The sequence below is a fragment of the Pleurodeles waltl genome, chromosome 1_1 (assembly GCF_031143425.1).
Source record: "Pleurodeles waltl isolate 20211129_DDA chromosome 1_1, aPleWal1.hap1.20221129, whole genome shotgun sequence".
NCBI lineage: Eukaryota > Metazoa > Chordata > Amphibia > Caudata > Salamandridae > Pleurodeles > Pleurodeles waltl.
The window spans coordinates 325,899,839-325,926,841 of NC_090436.1; the positions used below are offsets into that span (position 1 = coordinate 325,899,839).

General features: G+C 43.7%; 1 long non-coding RNA gene across 1 annotated transcript in view; it reads right to left on the bottom strand.

Annotated features, from left to right (window-relative positions):
* The window catches only part of LOC138257652 (uncharacterized), a 1,190,164-nt gene that overhangs the window by 461,138 nt on the left and 702,023 nt on the right, over positions 1 to 27,003 (bottom strand). Inside the window, exon 4 of the long non-coding RNA XR_011198404.1 lies at positions 15,718 to 15,779. This is a non-coding gene — a long non-coding RNA (uncharacterized lncRNA). The remainder of the gene's footprint in view (positions 1 to 15,717; positions 15,780 to 27,003) is intronic.

Consider the following 27,003-nt stretch of genomic DNA (forward strand, 5'->3'; position numbering starts at 1 on the left):
TGCCATCCCCGTGGAGGCCTGTGGGTGAGTGGCCCAAAGGGGGAGCACCAGCGATTTCCCCGTGGGTCAGTACCCAGGGCGTAATGGTTACATCCTTGGTACAGCAGCGCTGCTGCAGAGGACGTAACCATTACACCCTGGGCACAGAAGGGGTTACGGTGTAAGTATTTATTGCCAACTGAATGCTGGCACCACAATAATGTCACAGTCACACTTGTAAATTATGTCCATGTGTGTGCACTGTAAGGGGATCTGTACCTGTAATGTTGTGCTGCCAGTTCTGTTTGTGTCAGTAAGTGTATGTGTGTGTGCAATTGGATTGGCTAGGTGAGGTGGAGGGAGGTGCATTGGGTGATGTGGTTGTGTCAGCTTGTGTGCCATTTCCATATGGGCCTGCTGTTGTTCTGGATGTTTGGTTGTATGTGACAATCAGGTGAGTGTGTAGTTGTGATAATGTGAGTGCATGTGTTGGGGAAGATTGTGTAGTTGCGTTGGTTGTGGTTGTGTCATGTGTGGGTGAAGTGTCAATGGTGTGTGTATGTTGTGTCATGGATGTATAGCAGTGTGTGTTTTAAGCATGTACGTGTTGTGTTGTGTTGGAATGGCAGTGGATAATAATGTGTAGGTGGTGTGTTGTGTAGTGCAGACAGCCACACACAAAGTGAGGTTAGGTGTGACTGATGGGCCATCCACAGTCAGATGGGTCTTCCTGGGCAGGATGGGAGGGAGGAGCTGACACACCTGAATGGGCTGTGTCCTGATCCCACACAAAGGGCTTCATGATACCCTGTAGGGAGTCTGGTGCCACGGCAGGAAATGCAGGGACTCTGTGCACTTCAAAGTCCTCTTTTTGAAGTCTTCCCCCCCTTCAAAGGCCCCACTGGGTAAAAGAATTGGACTTCAGCCACCACCAACTCAGTACACTTCTGGACCTGGGGATACTCTGCTGGACTCCTGCTCTGTTGACCTTCTGCCCTCCTTGCCTTGTAGTGAGAAGGAGTGGACCTGAATCCCTCGAACCCAGAACCAAAGTGACTCCAAAAACGTACTGACTTGCCTCCTCTTTCCTGAAGTCTCAGGGACACAAAAAACTTCCAACCCACCTGCTACAGTTCCTAGACCCCACTTCAACCAACTTCTGTCCCCCAAGAGGTGCCTCTCCAGTCCTGGGTCCTTGGAAGTATTTTCTGGCTCCTAAAATAATTTTTTGGCTCCCACGAATGGGCCTGCTTGCACACCGGAACCACACTGCTCGCATGAAGAATCAGCACAGGCCACTGCAAGTTTGCTCTCCGCACAGCAAGCATACCTGCTTGAAACAATGTTCCAGTCTGCCCGACCACCACTCCCAGCCAACTCTTTGTGGTTGGGGACCAGCAACGCTCTCCTTGCTCCTGGCGAAATTCTTCCCTGTGAATGGGACTCTTTGCTCAATTCTTGGGAAGGCAAAACTTCAATTGCACTTGTCCAGGACTGTACTTCAACTCTATCACGGTTGGCCTGTACATTTGGATTTAACCAGGTCTAGTGTTACCAGATATCACCAGTTGGTGCTTTCTGCTCTTAAACACTGTATTACATTTGAATCTTTTAAAATACATATTTTGACTTATACTTTTTGGATGTTTGTCATTTTGGTCTTGCTTAGCTCATAGAATTAAGCTCTATTTTACTAACCAGGTGTGGTGTCTTTTTGTGTAGTATTTTCACAGTTTTACTGTTTGAAGTGTTGCACAAATACTTTACATATTACCTCTGACGTTAAGCCTGCCTGCTTTGTGCCAAGCTACCAGAGGGTGAGCGGAGGTTAAATTATGGTGTTTATCTGACTTACCCTGAATAGGATTGTGGTTCCTGCATGGACAGCATTCATACCTCTGCCAACCAGAAACTCAATTTCTAATAGAATATTTAAAACGTCCTCCCTTTCTCCATTAGCAAACAGCCTTAAGGCATGGTTGGATACCTTAGTGGTACAATCCATCTCAATAATTAATTTATTAGCGTTTTCTTTTTTTAGCTACTTGAGAAGTAAAATGAAACAAAGGTTTTATAAGAAAATTAAATTTCGATCCTGGGGGAACATAAAGACTTGCAAGAAGGTAAAGATCTGTCACAAGGTTCTCATCACCCTTCCAACTGAACAATATACATTGTAATAAATTTGAAGGGTGACTGTGAGGAATTGGGTTTCTGGCTGAGGGGGAGAAAACATACTCAAGCAGAAACCACATTCTTTGTCAGGGTGAAGTTACAAGCAAACCCTCAACTATTCTGTGCGCAACCCTCTGTTAGTTTGGCACCAAAACAACCAAAATGCAGTCAGTGAAACCGGAGATATGCAAATATTTAACTGAATATAGTGCCAAAAAGCACAAGTGTCAACTATAGATATCTGGTCGCGCTAAACAGGGACAAAGTCAAAAGGGCAGGCTGACTGCGATGGAGAGCGAGGTAGCTACTGGATCCAGTTAGGAACACTGAACAAGTGTACCTTAAACTTAAATCCTGGTTGCGGGCGTTGTAAGGTCCCATGTTGAGGATGTGTCGCACAGCCGAGGTGATGTCTGGGTAGGAGACATGTGCATTCATTCCGAGAAGCTGTGAGGCTGCGACATGAGGTCCTGAGTCATTGCCGTGGAGGCCATCGACGTGGGGAGCTTGCAATGTGAAGTCCTACATCAAGGATGCATAGCGCACTACCTGCTTCTGAAGAGTAGAAGGACTTGTCATGCAGAGTCCTTCATCGTCAGAGGCCCCATCGAGGTGCCATCACTATAGGGCTTGCGATGCGAGGGCCTCTAATGGGGATGCATCACGCAACAGCAGTTTCAATAACGCTGCGGGCTGTGAGGTGACTGTTAAGTCCTTGCGCTGGGAGAGTCCTTGCAGCAGAGGCAATGTGCTAGCTCTACTGGATCCACAAATGGGTTACCAGAGCACATTCAGGCCTACTTCCAAAGGTGCAAGAGTGGTGTGGCACCACTTTGCAGGAAAGACCTCACTTGCAGAGTCCAGGTGCTTGTTTACAAAAGACTAGGTTTTTAAGTCATTCTGTTTGTCCAAGACAAGGGTTGCTGGTCCAGTCCCTCTCATCCAGGGCCTCCAGCAGAAGATCAGCACAGAAGACAGCAGCCCGTCGGGCAGCAGTTCAGCAGAATAGTAGAATAGTAGTAATTTCAGAAGCACAGCTGTCCTTCCTGGCAGAGTCTTCCAGAAGTACAGAAGTGTACTGAAGAGTTTGTGTCTGATGTCCAATATTTGTACCTGGTACCTTCTTTGAAGTGGGAGAAACATCTAGAGGATTCCCTTTTAAGTGCTCAGGTGTCTTGTCTCCCCTGCCCTGTCTCCAGTTTAACTAGAGGGGGTATGAATCCTTTGTGTGAAGGCAGGACACAGTGTATTCAGGTCTAAGTAGGGCTGTACCCAGCACCACCCTCCCATCCTGCCAGTGATGGCCCAACCAGGCACACCTAAGCTCTCTATTGTGCGTGGCTGTCTAGGAGGAATACACAAACACCAACTGCACCCAGTTATGTGGCCCAGAGCTAGGCTGCAGCCACTAAATTGCTAAGACCAGAAAATGGCAACTTTCTGAAAGTTGCCTTTTCAAAGTTGCAATTCAAAATCTGATTTTACCATAAAAGAGGATTGTTGATTACAATTCCAAAGACACCAAACATCATCCATTTACCTATTCCTGTTGGAAAGCTATCCTTATCAAATATAACAAGGCAATGACAATGTCATCCTATAGGTAGGCCTTGCAATAGCGAAAATGAATTTAAGATTTTTATCAGGACAAGTAAAACTTAAAAGTACATGTCCTACTTTTTAAATTCATAGCACCCTGCCCTCTGGGCTTTTGGTGTCTAACCTAAAGGTGGTGTAAAGATACTAAAAAAGAGGCTTTGGACCTTGCAAAAAGGTTGATTTTGCCAGGTCAAATGGCAGTTTAAAACAGCACACACAGGCTGCAATGGCAGGCTTCTTAAGTGAGTGGCAGAATCAGTGCTGCAGGCCCCCTAGTAGCATCTAATTTACAAGGCCTGGGAACATGTAGTACAACTTTTCAGGGGCTCACAAGTAAATTAAATAGAGAAACGAATGTTACCATGTTTAGCACTGGTTAGCAATGGTAAAGTGCACAGAGTCCTAAGGCCAAAATGAGATCAGAAAAATATAGAACAGTAAAGTAAAAACTGTGGGGAAGGTCGTCCTAAGGCTGGCAGGTCTAACAGTGACTATAGGATTTATCGTACCAAGAATATTTAATGTTCAATAGTATTGTGATCTCTCCACTTGCATGGCATGACATAAAAGTGATGGTATAGTGCAGTAATTGCACTAATTAGATATTGTTATTCCTCTACGTCCTTAGAGGTCCTATTTCTGACATACACTATTATAACAAAGAATGATCCAGAAAGCAATGTCATCATCAAACAATACAGCAAAATCAAAAGTCAAAGGAACATTTTTCATTTCCGGTTCAACACAATGCGATCGTGTGGGACATGATCACTGGGTAACCAAAAGATCAAATTAGAATTGAAAACTTTAGCCTTTCGGTCCAGAGTGGAATTTGGAGAGCCTGATTTAATGTACAAAGAATCTGCTTGTGTGTAGAGTCATACTCTGCAACGTCCAACAACACTTTGTGGGAAGTTAAAGCCTTAATCAGAGTTATTTGATTAATTCATGAGAGTTCTGGAATATCCACAGGAGTATCTGATATGTGATTGGGTGAGATATCCTTGGATGCAAATCTTATTTCACTTGCTCCCTTTTCTCTTATCCTTTAACATTTTCTGTTAGTTCTCTGGTTTTTACAACTTTTTTTACTATTGTTGATCCAGATGATAAATTAGATTTAGGAAACTCACAATTTTTTATTGAAAATGGGAAAAGAAGAGTGAAGACGTTTGGAGTAGACCTGCTATTTTCCTTATGACAAGGGCCTGGAATTATAAAAAGATCCTCGATGAAGAATTACTATTTCAGTTTCAGAAACTCTCACATCTTTCTTACAACCATTGTCAGGGGCCTTCAACGATAGATAACAGTCTTGGATGCCAACCTCTGTAGACTCTCTTAAACAAACATGCTTCACCTATGTTTCATCCCAACATTACATCACCTTTTGTTGGTAACTCTAAATATTATGTTCAATATATAGAGAATGTGGTCAGCATTGACAGTTATTTTTTTAAATAAGTTCAAGATTGAGGATACACTTCACTCCAAACAGTGAAGAGCTCCTGAGTTTTGGATATAATCCATAGGTAGATGGTCAGAGGAATTAAAATTAAGTTGTGTGGATTGAAAGCTAAAGATGATAGTTTAATGGGAGTACTTCAAAAGAAAGACATTGGAATTTTCTTAGCTGAAGAAAGCTAGATAACAGGGGTCAAAGGATCTTTATTTTTTACTAGGGTGAACAACGGGCAAGTCTACTGGAGTAATGTCCGGTAAAGTGTAATGCAGTATGGAGTGCTTGGGTGGCTCAGATGGGCCCTTTACTGACCCTTCCACCCCTAGATTATGTGGAGAGTGGGAGGGTTGCTTCATTGAGCAGTTGCTTCCCAACACTGTTTTACTTTCCACCTCTACCGTGTTATCCACCTTGGATAATAGCTTCTGAAGGTAACACTACAACATGTACTGCAAAGAAGTAGTGCAAAATACAGGAACAGTGACCCTGGGGCTAATAACAAAGGTAATTTGGAGTATGTAAAGTAATCCATTGGTATTACTCTCATACATACTCATTCCTTTGTGAATCAGCCAAACAATGTGAATATATCGAAACCTAACAGAAACAGAAATGCCTGTGCTATTTTGCAATCTTACCAACTCCTACAGGGGACAAGGACGTTTCACAAAGACATGTAAAAGTATGTAAATCAGTACTACTTTCCGTACTCTTAAATGCCTTTGTAAACGGGACAACATATTAACAAATAACACAAGGTTTTTATATTTTGCAGCCACTAGCTCCTGCAGCCACGGCCGTGCTTCCACAGGGAGTAATGCTGATGATGACGTACAGGTGACTCATGGCCACTTAGCTGAAGAGGATGAGTATGTCATCCACACACCCTCAATCCTACTCCTTATATTGTACCACATATCTATGCGGGAAAATATATATGTCCTATAAGGATTTTTGAAACACATCTTTCTCTAAATAAGGATGACAATAAAGAGGATATAAAGATGTGTTAGACAACGCAATCATCTCTTTGAAGTGGATTTATGGCATAAATAGTTGAGATAATCACACAAGGTGGAAACAAGGAGAGGAGCGAAGGACCATATGCTTTATTGAATTTATCATTTGTTTGTTTGTTTATATGTTGATTTATATGTAATATATGTTCTACACTGCCTTTTGGCTATCTTTATGTTGGAGTGAAATACAATGAACTAAGAGCTTTGTAAATAAATTGCAGCCCAATGGTTGATTTATAGTTTCATTGGCTGATATTAAGAATTATAATTTTTCCTATTATTTGACCACTTTTGATTGCATACTTTTTAGATGTGGCTTTAATATCCATTTAAATAACATTTGTGTTAAATCTACAAGGGATGTAGCAAGGTGCAAGTTGGGTATGGCATGTGAAAATATAGACCTTAAAACTAGAATGTCAAGAGAAGTTTGCAAATTTCATGCATGGCCTGCAGATTTTTACTAATGCTGAATGTAGGTATGGTATGCTAAATCAAGACTAATTTGAAATTATCATGCATGGCATGTGGATTTTTACTATTGCTATGTTATGTAATTTTGAAAAGCGCACTCTTACCAGCAATGTTATCCTGGCATAGAGCAGGTGTGTGTGCCTAGCTCACACCTGCTTCAGCTGCAGGAGAGAAGTCTTTTTGGTCCTGAGACTTCAGAGAACAGGAGACAAGCTCTATTCAAGCCCTTGGAGAGCACTTCTGCAGCACAGCAAGAGAGCAGCAAGACAGCAGGGCAACAGCAAGGCAACAGTCCTCTTCAGAAAAGAGGGTAATGTAATACATGAGGAGAGGCTTTGTGAAATAACCAGAACCCACACCATGACCATTACACACACTCAAATCATATGGCCAATAGTGTCAAATGCTGTTGACTTGTCCAGAACAATCAAAGTGCTGGACCTACTGGAATTAAACCAGTGTCTTTCAAGTTACACATAGCCCTATGTAAATAGGTTATTAACACCCTATATTATAGAACATGCATGCTTACTCATAAGCATATATACATGCACATTATATAAATTAAGTGGACATGGTTCACTTTACATTTTCATTTTTCCTAATGATACGATCTTGCAATTAATTCTACTCTCATTGTTTAAATTTCATTATATTTATATATTGCACCACACGCCACCAAATGCTTCAAAGTGCTATGAAAAACACATAACTTCTACGTACATATGTCTTGAAATATAACTCTCATTTGTATTCGTTTCTTGAAAAATAACTTTTTATTTTTGAATAGACAGATAAATATATTTCTAATTCTTTACTAATTTAAGATTATAGTTAAAACCTATATCTATATTTAGTGATAAATGTTCATTGATTCGCTGTAGTAATTTTGTGAGATTAGCTGCGGCTAAAGAATATTAGCTTTGGAAACTACCCTTCACTGCCTGTGCTCAAACTTACCCCTTCTATCATTGTACAGACTGTGGTATTATGATAACCCTCTGAAGTGGTGGAAAGATAATGGGCGCTACTTCATAAAACTATTAAATAAACAAAAACCTCTTTTCAGCACAGCTTAAACACTTATACAGGTGCATAAAGGATGTTACTGCTCTATGGGATATACCAGGCCCTCCTGGCTCACTCTCAAGTGCCTGGTCTAACTGCTGAAATCTTGTTCCCACTGTGGTACCCGCTCTTTAACCCCTCGGGTGCCTTGGACGTAATGGTTACGTCCTGGGAAGCACTGCTCGGGTGCCCAGGACGTAACCATTACGTCCTGCACCTAGCCCTCGGGGGAAGCACTAGTGCTCCACCCAAAGGCCTCCCTCCCACTGCCTCCAGGGCAGGGCTGGAAGGGGAATTGTGGTGCAATGGGGCAGCAGGAATGTCCACTAGGCACCAGGGATTTTGTTTGTGTGCGTGTGTGTGTTTTTTGTGTGGGGCAGCGGCCCCTCGGGCAAGGGCCACTCCCCCAAGGGGGCATAATGTTTAATGCTGTATCTGCCCCCGTGGGGGCAGATTGGCTCATTATTTTTAAGCCGATCTGCCCCCAGGGGTAGAAGCCACAACAACACCAGGGATGTTGTGCGGTTTGTTTGTTTTGTGTAGGGGCAGACCCTTGGGCAAGGGTTGCCCCTCAAAAGGGGAAAAAGACTTCGGGCAGATCAGTGTATTTTTTTTTTAGGCCAATCTTCCCCCTGAATCCACTAGGCACCAGGTATTTTGTTTGAATGTGTATGAGTGTATGTGTTTTTTGTGTGGGTGGGCGGCCTCTTGGGTAAGGGTCGCCTCCTTAATGGGGCATAATGTTTTATGCTGTTTCTGCCCCCCTTGGGGCCAGATCGGCTCATTTTTTTTAAGCCAATCTTCCCTCTGGGGGGTAGAAGCCACGACGACACCAGGAATGTTGTGCGTTTTTTTTTTTTTGGAGTTGGGGGGCAGCCCCTTGGGCAAGGGTTGCCCCCTCAAAGGGGTAAACACACTGTTGGGCAGTTCTGCCCCCCTCTGGGGCAGATCGGTCTATTTTTATTGGCCCATCTGCCACTAAGGGGGGCAGAATCCACTCGGCAACAGGGATTTTGTTTGTGGGTGTATGTGTTTTTTGTATGGGGGCAGCCCCTTGGGCAAGAGTCGCTTCCCAAAGGGGGCATAATGTTTAATGCGCTCATTACTTTTAAGCCGATCTGCCCCCAGGGGTAGAAGCCACAACAACACCAGGGATGTTGTGTGGTTTGTTTGTTTTGTGTAGGGGCACACCCTTGGGCAAGGGTCGCCCCCCAAAAGGGGAAAAAGACTTCTGGGCAGTACTGCCCCCCTTGGGGGCAGATCAGTCTTTTTTTTTTTTTTTTAGGTCAATCTGCCCCCTGAATCCACTAGGCACCAGGTATTTTGTTTGAATGTGTATGAGTGTATGTGCTTTTTGTGTGGTGGGCGGCTTCTTGGGCAAGGGTCACCTCCCTAAGGGGGCTTAATGCTTTTACACCTTTTCTGCCCCCCTTGGGGGCAGATTGGCTTATTATTTTTAAATCGATCTGCCCCCAGGCGGATAGAAGCCACAATGACGTCAGGGATGTTGTGTGCTTCGTTTTTTTTTGCTGTGTGGGAGTGCCTTCTTGCCCCCCCCACCCCTCAACAGGGGGAAAAACACTGTTTGGCAGTTGAGCCTATTTGTTTTTGGGCCCATCTTCCCCCAAGGGGGGCAGAATCCACTAGGCACCAGGGATTTTGTTTGTGTGCATTTTTTGTGTGGGGGGGCGGCCCCTTGGGCAAGGTTCACCTCCCTAAAGGGGCATTATGTTTTTGCTGTTTCTGCCCCCCTTTGGGGCAGATCGGAGGATTATTTTTAAATCAATCTGCCCCCGGGGTGGGGGGAGCAGAAGCCACAATGATGCCAGGGATGTTTTGCGCTTTGTTTCTTTTGTGTGTGTGGGGTGTACCCTTGGGAAAGGTCACTCTCGCAAAGGGAGTAAAACACTGGTGGGCACTTCGACCTATTTCTTTTTTTTTTTAGGCCCATCTGCCCTCAAGGGGGGTAGAATCCACTTTGCACCAGGGATCTTGTGTATGTGCTTTGCGTGGAAGGGGTGGCCCCTTGGGCAAGGGATTCAGCACAGTACTGGTGGTCATTTCTGCCCCCTTGGGGGCAGATCAGCCTAGTTATTTTAGGCCCATCTGCCCCCGGAGACCACTAGACAGCAGGGAAAATTTCAAAATGATTGGTGGTGGGGCGTTTGTCAACTGGGAAGTATTTGCATTTGTGATTATAACAGTGTATTTCTCTTTTTTGTTCTAGTTCAAACCTTTTGCTTCCTTTGCTGTGGCCTGTTGCAGTTTTGGCAGTGGTTGACCTGCGGTTTGCATAGTTGCATGTTTTAGGTAAGTACATTTACTCCAAAGGAGTATTGTTGCCATGCATGAATGACATCTTTGTAGGTGGTGTACTAAAAGAAGGATTGTGTGTGAATTTGTCCTTAGATTTTTCTTTTTTCTTTTTAGTGAGATATCATTGATGATTGCTGTGTCTGTGCAGAGTAGTTGCTGGTGAGTCTAGCTTTTTCAGGCAAGTGAGTGGTATAGTTTTTGAGTACATAACTCTTTGTGATAAAGCCACAATTTGTTTATTACTTATTTTAGACAGTGCTGGTTGTTGTTGGCGCATTTGTCAAGTTGCATTTCTTAGAAAGGATCATGGCTAGCCGCAGAGTGACCTCTCAGCAGGTTGTTGGCAAGCTTTTTCAGTCATCTTCTGACCATGATTATGAAACGGACTCTGCATCTGAGGCAGAGGAGGAACAGAGAGATTCTGGCAGTGAGTTTTCTGCCCGAGAGGAGTCTTCTGATGAGGAAGCCATTCTCAGTGTAGATGAAGGGCATGTTTTAGAGGACGGCACTGATGTGCCAGTGGTGCTGCAGCGAGTGGCTGAAAGGCTTTCCATTGGAAGACCTGGCACCTGGGTTGCCCCAAACATGGAGCAGCTACAGTTGCCTGCCTTTACTGGTCTCCAAGGATGTAGAGTAAATACGCAAAACCTTTTGCCTGTCAATTTCTTTGAGTTGTTTATAAACAATGTATTTTTGGAAGAGCTTGTTGAGCAGGCTAATTTGTATGCGGAGCAGTATTTGAGGATCAAGCTACCAGACTTAGGCCTCAGTCTGGAGCTACCCAATGGATTCCCACAAATCTGGAAGAGATGAAAAAGTTCTTGGGTTTAACTTTTTGATGGGGTTGATAAGGAAGTCGTCGCTCGCTTCTTATTGGTCTTCTAGTCCCTTGATGACAACGGCTAAATTTCCTGCAACCATGACTTGTAATCGGTATTTGCTTCTTCTTCAGATGCTGCATTTTGTTGACAATGCTTTAGCCTTGCCACAAGATCATCCTGATTGTGACCGTCTTTTTAAGATTAGGCCTGTCCTTGATCATTTTGTAGGTCGGTTTTTCAGAGGTCCATGTTCCAGGGTTGTTCGGTTTTTAGGCAGTGCATTCTTAGCAAGAGGGCACAGTATGGAATTAAATTGTATATTCTGTCTGAAAGTAGTACAGGATATATTTATAATTCATGGGTCTTCACTAGGAGGGATTCCAGTATTGACCCCTCCTGGTTGTCCACCCACATTTGGAGTTAGTAAGAAAATTGTGTGGGAACTTGGTAGACAACTGTTTAACAAAGGTCACCATTTGTAGGTAGATAACTTCTACACTGTAGTTCAGCTGTTCAAGGCATTGTTCAGAGTGGACACTGTTGCTTGTGGCAAAATCCGCTCTCACCGGAAAGGCTATCCAAGGGAGTTGAGAGGGGACAGTGCAGTGCCTTGCGGAATGATGAGCTGCTAGCTCTGAAATTTGTAGACAGGAGGGAAATGTACATGCTAACTACCATCCATGATGAGAGTACTTCACCTGTGGCTGTTTGGGGTCAAATTGCTGAAGTGCGCAAACCTGTGAGCATTTTAGATTACAATAAGCTTATGGGTGGTGTTGCTAGAGTAGATCAGAGGTTGGAACCCTAGACTGCTGTAAGTCTTACGTGTGGTATAAAAAGTTGGCTATTAATTTGTTTAATCTAGCAACTTTTAATGCTTTTTTTTGTGTTCAAGGATTGTCCCTCTGAGTCAAGGATGACATTTGTTAAATTTCATGAGTCAGTGATAGAGAGCCTTGTTATGGTGGATCATGCAAGAGTTCCTAGAGTAGCAGTTGTGGAGGAGGATGCTAGATTGAAAGATTGACACTTTCCTTATGAGATTCCTCCCACTCCGAAAAAAGACTTTCCTGCTAAGAAATGTAGAGTCTGTGCCCGAAGAGGTATCCGGAGGGAAAGCTGGATGTACTGCCCGGATTGTCCTTCAAAGCCTGGACTGTCTGTGGGTGGCTGTTTCAGGAGTTACCACACACAGAAGAATTACTGAGAATTACAGTGAGCGTAAACTGACGTTTTATATCTTCATATGTTCAGTTTCACTGTTGGCATTACTGTCATGTATTCAGTTAGAGCTTTTGTGTTTGTAGTTTTGTACTTATTTATAATTAGTTAGTGTTTTCTTTGTTGTTTAAAAACAAAAAAAGTGATGGCAGTGTGCACAGAGTGGCGCTTGGCTGGCAGTGTGTGTGGAGTGGCACCTGGCTGATGGTCTGCATGGGGTGGCACTTTGCTGGTGGTGTGTTTGGGGTGACACTTGGCTGGCGGTGTGCGTGGAGTGGTGCTTGGTTGGCAGTGTGCGTGGGGTGGCGCTTGGCTGGCAGTGTGTTTAGGGTGGTGCTTAGTTGGCTGTGTGTGTGGAATAGTGCTTGGCTGGCAGTGTGTGTGGGGTGGCACTTGGCTGGCGCTGTGGGTGGGGTGGCGCTGTGGGTCGGGTGGCTCTTGGCTGGCACTGCCAGCCGAACACCACTCCACACACTAACATCAGCTGGTGTGATTGCTGTATCAGGCATGTGGGTGTATGAACGTAGTGGACCCTTGAGTGGTGCTGTCTATCGATGCGAGTGTTGTAATGTGCTGGGCCTGTGGCTGGCCACGTGAATGGTCTTGTGCATGTCATGTATGAAAGGTGTGTGAATAGACTGTAAAGCGGTTGGTGCCTTGTTGTGGCTTTACAGCTCATGAGCTGTGAGTCATTGGTTCAGTTTTTTGGTCTTTCTGTTATTAACAGTGCATTTCATTTTTGTGAAATCTCTTGTTAATAAAATTTGATCTACTGAACCATCACTCACCCTGGTGGCAAATCCAACCAGTATGTGTGGTAAAAATGACAAAACCTGCTTTGCTGTAATCAGACATCGCAGCACAGCCGTGACACGCTAGGTGTCTCGGGTGGGACCCCGATGATGAAGCATGCCAGCAACTTGGTTGGTGGGTGAGGGGACTTTTTAAAATAACCTAAGTGCGTTGCTTTTCACAATATTAACGTTTGGAACATCACAGAAGTACTTGGACACATCAAAATTATCTATTACAAAACTACCTGTGTTTTTGGGGGGGGGCACCTACGTTTTTGGTCCCGGGTGTGGCCTTTATCTAGGGAAACCTACCAAACCCAGACATTTTTTAAAACTAGACACCCCAAGGAGTCCAGGGGGGTGTGGCTTGCGTGGATCCGGCAACATTTTCTTACCCAGACTCCTCCGCAAGCCTCAAAATGTGCTCAAAAAAGCATATTTTCCTCACTTTTCTTTGTAGGATCACCGCTCCTGCACAACTTTCCTACCACCCAGGGTTCCTCCCTGTCTCCCAAGTAAAATGTTACCTCATTTGTGTGGCTCCCAAAGCAGAGTCAGCCTAAAAATGCATAAAAGTAAAATATGTGTTTATCAACTCGCTGTGCTATCCCCTCACTCTCTCCATGTTTTTGGCCTTCTTCTGTTGCAGGAACTTGGGCCACCCACACAAGTGAGGTATAATTTTTATCGGGAGACATGGGGAAATGCTGGGTGGAAGGAAATTTGTGGCTCCTCTCAGATTCCAGAACTTTCTGTCACCAAAATGTGAAGAAAAAGTTTTTTGGGCCAACTTTTGAGGTTTGCAAAGGATTCTGGGTAACAGAACCTGGTGAGAGCCCCACAGGTCACTCCATCTTGGATTCCCCTGGTGTCTAGTTTTAAAAAATGCACAGGTTTGTTAGGTTTCTCTAGGTGCCGGCTGAGCTAGAGGCCAAAATCCACAGCTAGGCACTTTCCAAAAAACACGTCAGATTTCAATGGAAAAATGTGATGTGTCCATGTTGCGTGCATACCCTGACAAGTGAAGTACTGTTTTTATCGGCAGACTTGGGGGAACACAGAATAGAAGAATAAGTGTTATTGACCCTTGTCTTTCTCTACGTTTTGTCCTTTCAAATGAAAGACAGTGTGTAAAAAAGACATCTATTTGAGAAATGCCCTGTAATTCACATGCTAATATGGGGACCCCGGAATTCAGAGATGTGCAAATAACCACTGCTTCTCAACACCTTATCTTGTGCCCATTTAGAAATACAAAGGTTTCCTTGATACCGATTTTTCACTCTTTGAATTACTGTATACCCTGTATTCAATGAAAACCCATTGCAAGGTGCAGCTCCTTTATCGGCTCTGGGTACCTAGGGATCTTGATGAAACTACAAGCCCTATATATTGCTGCAACCAGAAGAGTCTAGCAGATGTAATGGTTTATTGCTTTTGAAAATCTGACATGACAGGAAAAGTTTCAGAGTAAGATGTGGAGAGAAACGGCTGATTTTCTCACCTCAATTTCAATATTTTTTTATTTTAGCTGTTATTCTCTGTAGGAATACACAAATGACCCTTGCTGAATTCAGATTTTTGTCTACTTTTCAAGAATGTTTAGATTCCCAGGATCCAGCTTTGGTTTCACACTCATTTCTGTCACTAACTGAAGGAGGCTAAAAGCGCAAAAAAACATAAAATGTCCCAGTACAATGTCAAAATTGTGTTGAAAATGTGTTTTTCTGATTCACGTCTGCCTGTTCCTGAAAACTGGGAAGATGGTGATTTTAGCACCGCAAACCATGATGCCATTTTAAGGGGATAAAAACAAGCCTTCTTCTGCAGCCCTTTTTACCATTTGTTTTTTTAAAACTAACTTTGTGCTGTATTTTGGCTAATTCCTTGGTCTCCTCCAGTGGGACCCACAAACTCTTGGTACCTCTAGAATCAGGACACAAACGTGGCGTGGGTAGCTTATGTGGACAAAAAGTTATGAGGGCCTAACCGCAAACCGCCCCAAATAGCCAAAAAAAGGCCTGCCACCTGATGGGGAAAGGGCCTGGCAGCGAAGAGGCTAAACAAAATTAGAACATTGGTATGTTGAGAGATCCATTAATGACAATGAAGTGGCTCAGGGTAAATAATGGTTGGTACAAGCTTTCTATTTTTCCCTTATTGATCCAGTACATTTTGCTTTTAGTGAATCAAAAGTTGTAATAGCCTTATCGCTGTTCTGCTTTGGGTGATACTGACTGTTAAAGGCCCTCTCCCTCATTATGGGTCAGGTTCAGGGCTTTTGAATACCGGCATAATCCTTGGCAGCAGGCTATAGGGCTATAGAAAGTTACGAAAGACTCTTCTTTAAGTAAGGTAATAATTGGACAATGTAGTTTTCTGTAGTGGTGCACCACTGTGACTAATGAGAACATGCCAAACACATTGCTCTGTTGAATGTTTTTCAACAAGCAGTGCAAAATATAATCATTTCTACTAACAATCAAGCTAGACAGGGTGAATGTGTATGTTGGAAATCAAAATAACAACCAAGATATCAAACAGCACAGAATACACACTCTTTCCATTAAAAACCATGGAAGGAAGCACACTGGTGCACTAAGCTTTTTTTCTGACAAGCCTCCACAACCCCTGCAGCATCTTTACAGCTGGCTAAATGATTTCCTACAATTCAGTGGTCTTGTGTCAAATTAATTATCATAACCAAACACAAAAAAGGGCAACTTGTTCATGACAAATGGTTTTAAAGCAAGCATGTTGATATTTGAACCACTCCCTTCCATATTTACCTCCAAGTGTTCTTGCGGAACCGCTGCATCCAAGGTGGTATTCACCAGACAGTTTTTTAGTCCTAAAACGTTAAAAAAAAACATTTTAAAAGAAGAACTCAGTCACCTTTCAAATATTTTGCCTAGTTCAACTTCATCTTGCTTAAACCAAGCAACTAGCAATTGTAAATATGTTTATTCATTGCCTGTGAAAACATTAATTTGCCTTCTGGAATTTTGACTATTGCTGTTGACTCCTAACCCTTAACTGGCCCTCAATTCCATGTGCTCTTTTAAAGCTGTGTGTTTTTACCAAGCCAAGACAGTGCCCAGTCCTTAAGGCATTATATGATTCCAAGGCAGGGTATTCAGATCTCACTGAGAACTGTAAACATATTGAAACAGTAGTAGTAGTATAGGGTGATGTGTCTGGATTCCAAAGGTGTCAACCATGGCCACTCTGAGGCATACTCTAATTTGCCCTAAAACTGAGAGATTTGTGGTACAACTGTCCTTTAAAACACACACTTCACAGCTCAGCCAGTAACTCCCATGCAATACCACTCATAAAGAATAAATCTGTGTCAATAGCAGCTTCCAAGCCCCCTTTACATTTGCGGATTAACCAGTTGTGCACATTTACATTTCTTTCAAGCATGCTGGCACCCAGCAAGAAGGCTTGTTTAGCTGTCTGCCTCTCCCTCAATTTCACAGAACAGGAGACTCCCTGATTACATGTCTACTGCAGCATTTCAACTGTCGGAATTAACGTCCCAGGACAGTTGCCTGTTCACAAAAATAGGGGAACTCCATAAATTAAAGAAAATATAGGCATGCCTCTCAGATCACTAAACCGGTGTTACATTTTGCAGCTAACTGTTACAAATATATTACCAAAGCATTGTGTGGTATCCACTGTCATTTACAGACAGTACCATATCCATTGAAATGACCAGTGAATTTTCACAGATGTACAGTTTTACTGATAAAACTATATAGTGTGCAAATGATAATGCGTGGAAGTTGGGTTTACGTGAATATTTGTATTCCAGACATCACCAAGTTGAGTGTCTTGTTTTGTTTTGAGCCTATTAAAATCTTTGTTTCCATCATACTTCAGAATTACAAAAAGTGCTTCATTTGTGAATTCCTAACTGCTGATATATATTAAAATAGATGTCCAGTTCATTTACAGGTATTTCAATGTTGTTGTATTAGAGAATGAGGACACCTTACAGCCTTTCCTTTCACACTCCCTGTTCCCCAGCAAGATCGTCAGAGTTCCTTTACACAGATCTCTCACTTTGCAGTCCGAGAAAGAAAAGTAAATGCTAATCTTCTTATGAAAAGAATAAGCAGCAATTTGCCAGAAGACATAGCCTGACTTTTGACCTCTGTATACGAGGCAAATGTGACAAGGTAAAAACTGTATTAATGCTCATTTACCTTCCAAACTACAGCATGATTATTATTGGGAAATGCTGCAGCACCCTCTTCTCCCTTACCTCCAGTGACTATGTAAAGGGAAAAGGGATACTCTTGCTACTCTAGCTCTCTAATTGTATCTTTAGCTCCCCATTCCGGGCGGGTCTGCCCTGAATACGGACCTAAAGATGCTACTCTTAAATGGCCTTTGTGAATTCCTAAAGTTGTAAACTTTGACATTTTGTCTAAGTTTGGACCAAACGTCTAAGTTTACCTTTGCGAATCGGGCCCTTGGTGTTTAGCATCTCACTAAGGAGTCAATCCTGCCAGATTTCAAACTGAAACGTTTCAATCACAGCTATGCAGGCTCACCTTCCTTGGTAATTTCAATACTGGAAAAATAGAAAAATTTATTGTTTTGTGTGATGCGTATACTTTTTCTGTGCCACTCCAGAGACCTGCTCCTGATGCTAGTTTGATTTGGTTTTAGTACCACATAATGGGATATCTAGAAAAGAAGTATATTGCATCTTATAGCTTAACAGTTTTGTGATGTTTATGGACTACTACTGATCTGTATGAGGAACACAAGCCTTCAAAACCAACAAAGGTCTTGTGATCTCTGACTCAAAACCTAATAACTGCCCAAAACCTGAAATGTTTCATATGGTTTCTCTAAAATATATATTTTTTAATCCAACCTGGTTTATAAAAGACCACCGATGTAAGCCCTCTATAAGAAATGTCAATTTTTGCTCCCATTTTGAGGTGAATTGACTATGGTCTAGAGTTCAAATACCAGAACAGCCCAATAATTATATATATTTCTACATAGGTATATAAAATGCCTAATAAAGAAAACATATTAGTTAACAGTATTTTGTGATAGTTTTAATTCTCAAAGCTATCCCTTTAGTTATTCACTTTTGTATTATCAAATAAAATCTTGTGAGAAAATGAAAATATTTAGGGTTTCTTTTGTTTCTTTCATTTTTATTTGGAGTTCTTGTACTTTGAACTTTTACTTGGCCGGAGTACCTCTAAACAGGCCCTAGGCCCACGTGTTCTGCTAAATCATATGCCTTTATATGTCCAGTGCAGCATTGCTACATAGGGCATGACATGCCTAGTCACACTAGTGGACTGCCACTAAGAATATTATGAACTATCTCCTTCTAAGATAATAGTAGTAGCACTGGGCAATACTTTCAGTTGCCTACTGGAGCTGAATGATTCCCACAGTTTAAAGGCACATACCAGTCTGCCTAGAGGCTAAGCATCATTGCCTTAATCGACTAAATGTAACTTAACTACTAATTTAGTTAGAGTTTGGCAAATCTTGGGTCGTAGCTTGGTTAAATGAGTTGGAGGGATCACAACATAACTTTGGCCTTAAGTAGGCTATATTCTGGGGGGTCTAGTATTACAACCATATGGCTAGTCAGGGCATAGTAAAGCTGTAGGTTTCTGGAATGATTTCATGTGTGAGCCGTGCCAGACATCCCCCCCGGTCATGATACCCATTGTGTCCCACTTGCTGAATCTCTGTGGTTGGGTGGCGTGTTCCAGCCATTCCCCCTACCATAGCAGAGCCTTTTGTGTCAATCTGAAGACCCATACAGTCATGCGTAGTGCTGAATGCCAAATCAGGAATACTACTTTCATAATCTCTAGAAGGTACTGTGATATGGGGACGCCCTGTAGGATTCCATTAATATTGTCCAATTCTAGGAGAGATTACTACCCCTGGTAGGCCAGGTCATTTAATCCCCCACATAGCTAAATATTGATGATCATAATTTGTGATGCTCAATAGTACAGCTTGAGATCTGCCATATCCATAACGAAGCCTCCCTTGTAATGTTTTTGAACATGCAACACCTTTCACATTGTATGGTGACAGCTATATTTTCAGCCTGATAGACAACACTACCCAGTGGTGCCCTTTAAAAAGGTTTGAGCTGAAAATTGTTCCAGTTTTGAAAGCAAATTTTCCGCTGGTCTACTCAGAACAACTTCTGGCCTTCATTAGTCAGCATGAAGTTGTATCCCTTATCCCTCAAGACTTCTCTTACCAATCTTCTTTATTTTTTGATTTTTTAAAAATAAAGAAAGAAATTAAAGATAATTCATTATGAGATTTGTTTTTCTCTTACTGCTATTCAGGTCCAACTTATTAAGGTAAACCAATTGCTTCAGGTGGATAAGTCCATAAGGCAGGGTCACAGCTCACATGAAGACCATGACCTCTCACTCCCATTACCTATTAACAGTTTTCTATTCTGTACCAGAAGGAAAAGAAAATGGAGAAGTCATATTTTGCCAGAACATAAATTTAATTGCCTCTTGATTTTCTTTTTCTCCATTGAAAATGCCTGCAGTGCATTGAGTCTGAGCTTGGATCTAACTTCACCTAACCAATGTATTTCAAATTGCTTTTAAGCCCTACTGTAAATGTACAGTTTAATTATTTTAATTTCCAGTCCCAAAGGTACTCAATGTAATGAAATATTGTTAAAACCCTAGTCTTGCGCTATCCCTAATTTACCCATTAGATAAGCGCAGCAGGATGAACGCCTAGGGAAAATACGGTCTTGTCCTGTTTAATAGACGACTCCACCTCAAAAATCTAATCAGAAATTTGGCACAAGAATGCAACCTACTATAGTTATCATACTTTTCAATAAATCAGTCATCAGTATACACTAGGCTTCCCAGTATGGACCAGACAAGGAATAGATTTGCTACGCGCATACTCTCATCTATCAAAGATTAAAGTAAACCATCCTCCCAACTATCTCATTGAAAATAATATAGCCCAAACCAAATAATGTAATTTACCCACACTGTGTTAATTGCCCATCGGAGTTCAAAAATGACCTTAAGTATAAGAATATTGCTTCATTCTCAAGGTCATAAAAACTGAATTTCCGGGTGACAGCTAGTCTATGTTTGAAGTGTGGCTATTAAGAGTGTGTGAACTTTGCGAAGAATTTTTGACAACTTCATTGTTTTTTTTTTTTAAACTTGTTTTCCATCTTTATTCAGCTTCACCAATAGTCAAGGTTTAAAAAAGATGCAAAACAAAACAGCAAATTTTAGTTTGCAAAAATTTTGAACACCTGCTTTGTTGCTAGCAAATTCTACTGCAAAAATAACATTTCTACAGGAACAATCTCCAGTCAAAGCTTTTTTGTTGTGAACTTTTGCTTTGTGTTGAGATTTTGAAAAAATGCCCTTGCAATGACCTAATGCTGCGTGTGTTTCAACTTTGCAATATTTTATTTGCAGAATTTTTACAGACATGTTGCCTTTCACCAAGGAACTGCAAACGTGCAAAAATAGGGCACAGACAAGCAGAGTCAGAACTGAATGATCAAGTTTCAACTCATTATATGCATTTAAATTGAATGAGCCATACCGCCCCTATTCATAGCGCTGGTAATCATATCCAGCCTAGATGACAACAGTTTGCTTCATCCATATTGTGATTGCTATATAGGCAGAGTAGATTAAAGTAATACCAGTTTCTCTGATGTCTCCTCTGTGCATGAAACCCACTGATCATCAACAAAAATCTCTATAATGTTCTGATGCACTGGGTAAAAACTATTCTCAGCATTTCCAGGATGTTGGACCTGGCATCCTTGGTGTGGTTTTCTCCCTAACCTTTTGCCTTCCACCCTTCTTTTTTTGCTGACTTTGGGACGCAGCACTACAGTGCTTGTGCTCTCTCCTTAACCCCTTCGCTGCCAGGCCTTTTCCCCCTCCTGTGCCGAGCCTTTTTTTGGCTATTTGGAGCAGTTCGCGCTTAGGCCCTCATAACTTTTTGTTCACGTAAGCTACCCACGCCAAATTTGCGTCCTTTTTTTCCAACATCCTAGGGATTCTAGAGGTACCCAGACTTTGTGGGTTCCCCAGAAGGAGGCCAAGAAATTCGCCAAAAAACAGTGAAAATTTCGTTTTTTTAAAAAAAAATTGAAAAATGGGCTGCAGAAGAAGGCTTGTGGTTTTTTCCCTGAAAAGGGCATCAACAAAGGTTTGCGGTGATAAAATCACCAGCTTCCCAGCTTTCAGGAACAGGCAGACTTGAATCAGAAAACCCAATTTTTCAACACAATTCTGGCATTTTACTGGGACATACCCCATTTTTACGATTTTTTGTGCTTTCAGCCTCCTTGCAGTCAGTGACAGAAATGGGCATGAAACCAATGCTGGATCCCAGAAACCGCAACATTTCTGAAAAGTAGACAAAATTCTGAATTCAGCAAGGGGTAATTTGTGTAGATCCTACCAGGGTTTCCTACAGAAAATAACAACTGATAACGAAAAATATTGAAATTGAGGTGAAAAAAACATCCATTTTTCTCTAAGTTTTACTCTGTAATTTTTTCCTTCAATGTCAGATTTTCGAAAGCAATATACCGTTACGTCTGCTGGACTCTTCTGGTTGCGGGGATATATAGGGCTTGTAGGTTCATCAAGAACTCTAGGTACCCAGAGCCAATAAATGACCTGCACCCTGCAGTGGGTTTTCATTCTATGCCGGGTACACAGCAATTCATTTGCTGAAATATAAAGAAAAAAAAATAGCTATCAAGAAAACCTTTGTATTTCCAAAATGGGCACAAGATAAGGTGTTGAGAAGCAGTGGTTATTTGCACATCTCTGAATTCCAGGGTGCCCATACTAGCATGTGAATTACAGGGCATTTCTCAAATAGATGTCTTTTTTACACACTGTCTTACATTTGGAAGGGAAAAATGTAGAGAAAGACAAGGGGCAATAACACTTGTTTTGCTATTCTATGTTCCCCCAAGTCTCCCGATAAAAATAATACCTCACTTGTGTGGGTAGGCCTAGCGCCCGCAACAGGATACGCCCCAAAACACAACGTGGACACATCACAGAAAACAGACCTGTTTTTAGCAAAGTGCCTACCTGTAGATTTTGGCCTGTAGCTCAGCCGCCACCTAGGGAAACCTACCAAACCTGTGCATTTCTGAAAACTAGAGACCTAGGGGAATCCAAGATGGGGTGACTTGTGTGGCTGGGACCAGGTTCTGTTACCCAGAATCCTTTGCAAACCTCAAAATTTGGCTAAAAAAACACATGTTCCTCACATTTCTGTGGCAGAAAGTTCTGGAATCTGAGAGGAGCCACACATTTCCTTCCACCCAGCGTTCCTCCACGTCTCCCGATAAAAATGATACCTCACTTGTGTGGGTAGGCCTAGCGCCCGCGACAGGAGACGCCCCAAAGCGCAACGTGGACACATCACAGAAAACAGACCTGTTTTTAGCAAAGTGCCTACCTGTAGATTTTGGCCTGTAGCTCAGCCGCCACCTAGGGAAACCTACCAAACCTGTGCATTTCTGAAAACTAGAGACCTAGGGGAATCCAAGATGGGGTGACTTGTGTGGCTGGGACCAGGTTCTGTTACCCAGAATCCTTTGCAAACTTCAAAATTTGGCTAAAAAAACACATGTTCCTCACATTTCTGTGGCAGAAAGTTCTGGAATCTGAGAGGAGCCACAAATTTCCTTCCACCCAGCGTTCCCCCACGTCTCCTGATAAAAATGATACCTCACTTGTGTGGGTAGGCCTAGCGCCCGCGACAGGAAACGCCCCAAAGCGCAACGTGGACACAGCCAAATTTTTGAAGGAAAACAGAGGTGGTTTTTGCAAAGTGCCTACCTGTAGATTTTGGCCTGTAGCTCAGCCGCCACCTAGGGAAACCTACCAAACCTGTGCATTTCTGAAAACTAGAGACCTAGGGGAATCCAAGATGGGGTGACTTGTGTGGCTGGGACCAGGTTCTGTTACCCAGAATCCTTTGCAAACCTCAAAATGTGGCAAAAAAAACACATGTTCCTCACATTTCTGTGGCAGAAAGTTCTGGAATCTGAGAGGAGCCACAAATTTCCTTCCACCCAGCGTTCCCCCACGTCTCCCTATAAAAATTATACCTCACTTGTGTGGGTAGGCCTAGCGCCCGCGACAGGAAACGCCCCAAAGCGCAACGTGGACACATCACAGAAAACAGACCTGTTTTTAGCAAAGTGCCTACCTGTGGATTTTCGCCTGTAGCTCAGCCGCCACCTAGGGAAACCTACCAAACCTGTGCATTTCTGAAAACTAGAGACGTAGGGGAATCCAAGATGGGGTGACTTGTGTGGCTGGGACCAGGTTCTGTTACCCAGAATCCTTTGCAAACCTCAAAATTTGGCTAAAAAAACACATGTTCCTCACATTTCTGTGGCAGAAAGTTCTGGAATCTGAGAGGAGCCACAAATTTCCTTCCACCCAGCGTTCCCCCACGTCTCCCGATAAAAATGATACCTCACTTGTGTGGGTAGGCCTAGTGCCCACGACAGGAAACGCCCCAAAGCGCAACGTGGACACATCACAGAAAACAGACCTGTTTTTAGCAAAGTGCCTACCTGTGGATTTTGGCCTGTAGCTCAGCCGCCACCTAGGGAAACCTACCAAACCTGTGCATTTCTGAAAACTAGAGACCTAGGGGAATCCAAGATGGGGTGACTTGTGTGGCTGGGACCAGGTTCTGTTACCCAGAATCCTTTGCAAACCTCAAAATTTGGCTAAAAAAAACACATGTTCCTCACATTTCTGTGGCAGAAAGTTCTGGAATCTGAGAGGAGCCACAAATTTCCTTCCACCCAGCGTTCCCCCACGTCTCCCGATATAAATGATACCTCACTTGTGTGGGTAGGCCTAGCACTCGCGACAGGAAATGGCCCAAAACACAACGTGGACACATCACATTTTTTCATAGAAAACATTGCCTACGTGTGGATTTTGGCCTCTAGCTCAGCCGGCACCTGGGGAAACCTAGCAAACCAGCGCATTTTTGAAAACTAGAGACCTAGGGGAATCCAAGATGGGGTGATTTGCGGGGCTCTGACCAGGTTCTGTTACCCAGAATCCTTTGCAAACATCAAAATCTGGCCAAAAAACACTTTTTCCTCTCATTTCGGTGACAGAAAGTTCTGGAATCTGAGAGGAGCCACAAATTTCCTTCCACCCAGCGTTCCCCTAAGTCTCTCCATAAAAATGGTACCTCACTTGTGTGGGTAGGCCTAGCGCCCACGAAAGGAAATGGCCCAAAACACAACGTGGACACAACATATTTTTTCACAGAAAACAGAGGTGTTTTTTGCAAAGTGCCTACATGTGGATTTTGGCCTCTAGCTCAGCCGGCCCCAGGGGGGGGAAATGCCCTAAAATAAATTTGACCCCCCCACCCCCCCCCAAACCCCCACTGCCCAGGTGCGACCCTTGCCTACGGGGTCGCTCCCCCTGCGTGACATTGGCGCCAAAAAACAAATCCCCGGTGCCTAGTGGTTTCTGCCCCCTTGGGGCAGATTGACCTAAAATCGACCAATCGCCCCCAAGGGGGGCAGAAATGGTCTAAACACAATTTGCCCCCCAGGGGAGCGACCCTTGCCTGATGGGTCGCTCCCCATCTCGAAAAAAACAAACAAACTAAAAAAAAAACACTAAAAAAAATTTGCCCTGGCAACAAGAGGTTTCTGGCCCCCCTGGGGGCAGATCGGCCTAATAATAGGCCGATTTGCCCCCAGGGGGTGCAGAAATGGCCTAAAATAAATTTGCCCCCCGAACCCCCTCCCCGTTCCCCCCCCCCCCCCACCCCGGAGCGACCCTTGCCTACGTGGTCGCTCCCCCTGCGTGACATTGGCACCAAAAAACAAATCCCCGGTGCCTAGTGGTTTCTGCCCCCTTGGGGCAGATTGACCTAAAATCGACCAATCTGCCCCCAAGGGGGGCAGAAATGGTCTAAACACAATTTGCCCCCCAGGGGAGCGACCCTTGCCTGATGGGTCGCTCCCCATCTCTAAAAAAAACCAACCAAACAAAAAAAAAACAAAAAAAAATAATTTGCTCTGGCAACAAGAGGTTTCTGCCCCCCCTGGGGGCAGATCGGCCTAATAGGCCGATCTGCCCCCAGGGGGGGCAGAAATGGCCTAAAATAAATTTGCCCCCTGAACCCCCACAAACCCCCCCCCCGGAGCGACCATTGCCTACGGGGTCGCTCCCCCTGCGTGACATTGGCGCCAAAAAACAAATCCCGGTGCCTAGTGGTTTCTGCCCCCTTGGGGCAGATTGACCTAAAATCGACCAATCTGCCCCCAAGGGGGGCAGAAATGGTCTAAACACAGTTTGCCCCCAAGGGGAGCAACCCTTGTCTGATAGGTCGCTCCCCATCTCTAAAAAAACAAACAAAAAAAAAAAAAATTGCCCTGGCGCCTACAGGTTTCTGCCCCCCCTGGGGGCAGATCGGCCTAATAATAGGCCGATCTGCCCCCAGGGGGGGCAGAAATGGCCTAAAATAAATTTGCCCCCGAACAAACACCCCCCCCAACCCCCGGAGCGACCCTTGCCTACGGGGTCGCTCCCCTTGCGTGACATTGGCGCCAAAAAACAAATCCCCGGTGCCTAGTGGTTTCTGCCCCCTTGGGGCAGATTGACCTAAAATCGACCAATCTGTCCCCGAGGGGGGCAGAAATGGTCTAAATACAATTTGCCCCCCAGGGGAGCGACCCTTGCCTGATGGGTCGCTGCCCATCTCTAAAAAAAAAAAAAAACAACCACAAAAAAAACACAAAAAAAAAATGTGCCCTGGCGCCTAGAGGTTTCTGCCCCCCCCTGGGGGTAGATCGGCCTAATACCAATAGGGCGATCTGCCCCCAGGGGGGGCAGAGATGGCCTAAAATACTTGTGAGCTTGTAGCATTGATTGTGCCACCCACCTATGTAGCCTTTATCCATGTCTCAGGCCTGCCATTGCAGCATGTTTGTGCATTTAAAGTGTCATTTCAACCTGGCAAAATAAACCTTTTGTCAGGCCCAAACCTTCCCTTTTAATGGATATATATCACCCCAATTGTAGGCACTCGACAGCCCAGAGGGAAGGGTGCAGTGTATTTAAAAAGCTGCGTATGTACATTTTTGTTTTATATGTCCTGGTAGTAAAAAAACTCTTAAATGTGTTTTTCACTACTGCATGGCCTGCCTCTCCAATAGCATAACTTCCAGTTAGGAACATGTTACCAGTTCATGGTTAGTGGCTTCGGAATTGAAATGAAAAATCCTCTATCATGGTGAAGTTGGATTTTAGACAACAATTTTGTAGACGCCGCTTTTAGAAAGTTGGCATTTTACTGCCTGCAGTCTGTCTCATATGACTGAGTGTAGCTGACTGTTGGGTTTTGTGTATTCCTTCTAGCCAGCCACACCATTAGAGTTTATGTGTGCCTGGAGGTGCCATCACTGGCAGGAGGGGAGAGTGAATCTGGGCACAGTCCCACTTGCACTTGAATGGGCTGTGTCCTGCCTCTACAAAAATGGCTGCATACCCTCTGTAGTCAGTCAGGAGCCAGAACAGGGAAGGTAAGATGCCTGTGGACTTCAAAGGGAAACCTCTAGAAGCTTCTCCCACTTCAGAGGAAAGCCCAGGTATAAATATTGGATCAAAGACACCAACTCTTCAGTACTGTTCTGGGCCTGAGGATATTCTGCCTGGAAGGAGGACTGCTGTGCTGATGAAAGGACTGCCACTTTACTGGACTACTGCCCTCCTGATCCTACTTGCTGCCTGCTGCCCTGTTGCCTGGGTGAGAAAATCTGGACCTGCATCTGTGGACCCCAGGACCCGAGAGTGACTCCAATGGCTCGTTAATGCTAGTTGGCTGGCCTTCGGACTAGAGCCTCAGGGACAGAAGGCTCCAATATCCATAAAACCCAGCACCCAGACTCTGCCATCTGTGAGTCGTACCCTGCCAAGTGGTTCCACTCCAGTGCTGGATCCTTGGAAGTGTTCCTAAAGCTGCCCTGCCAGCCG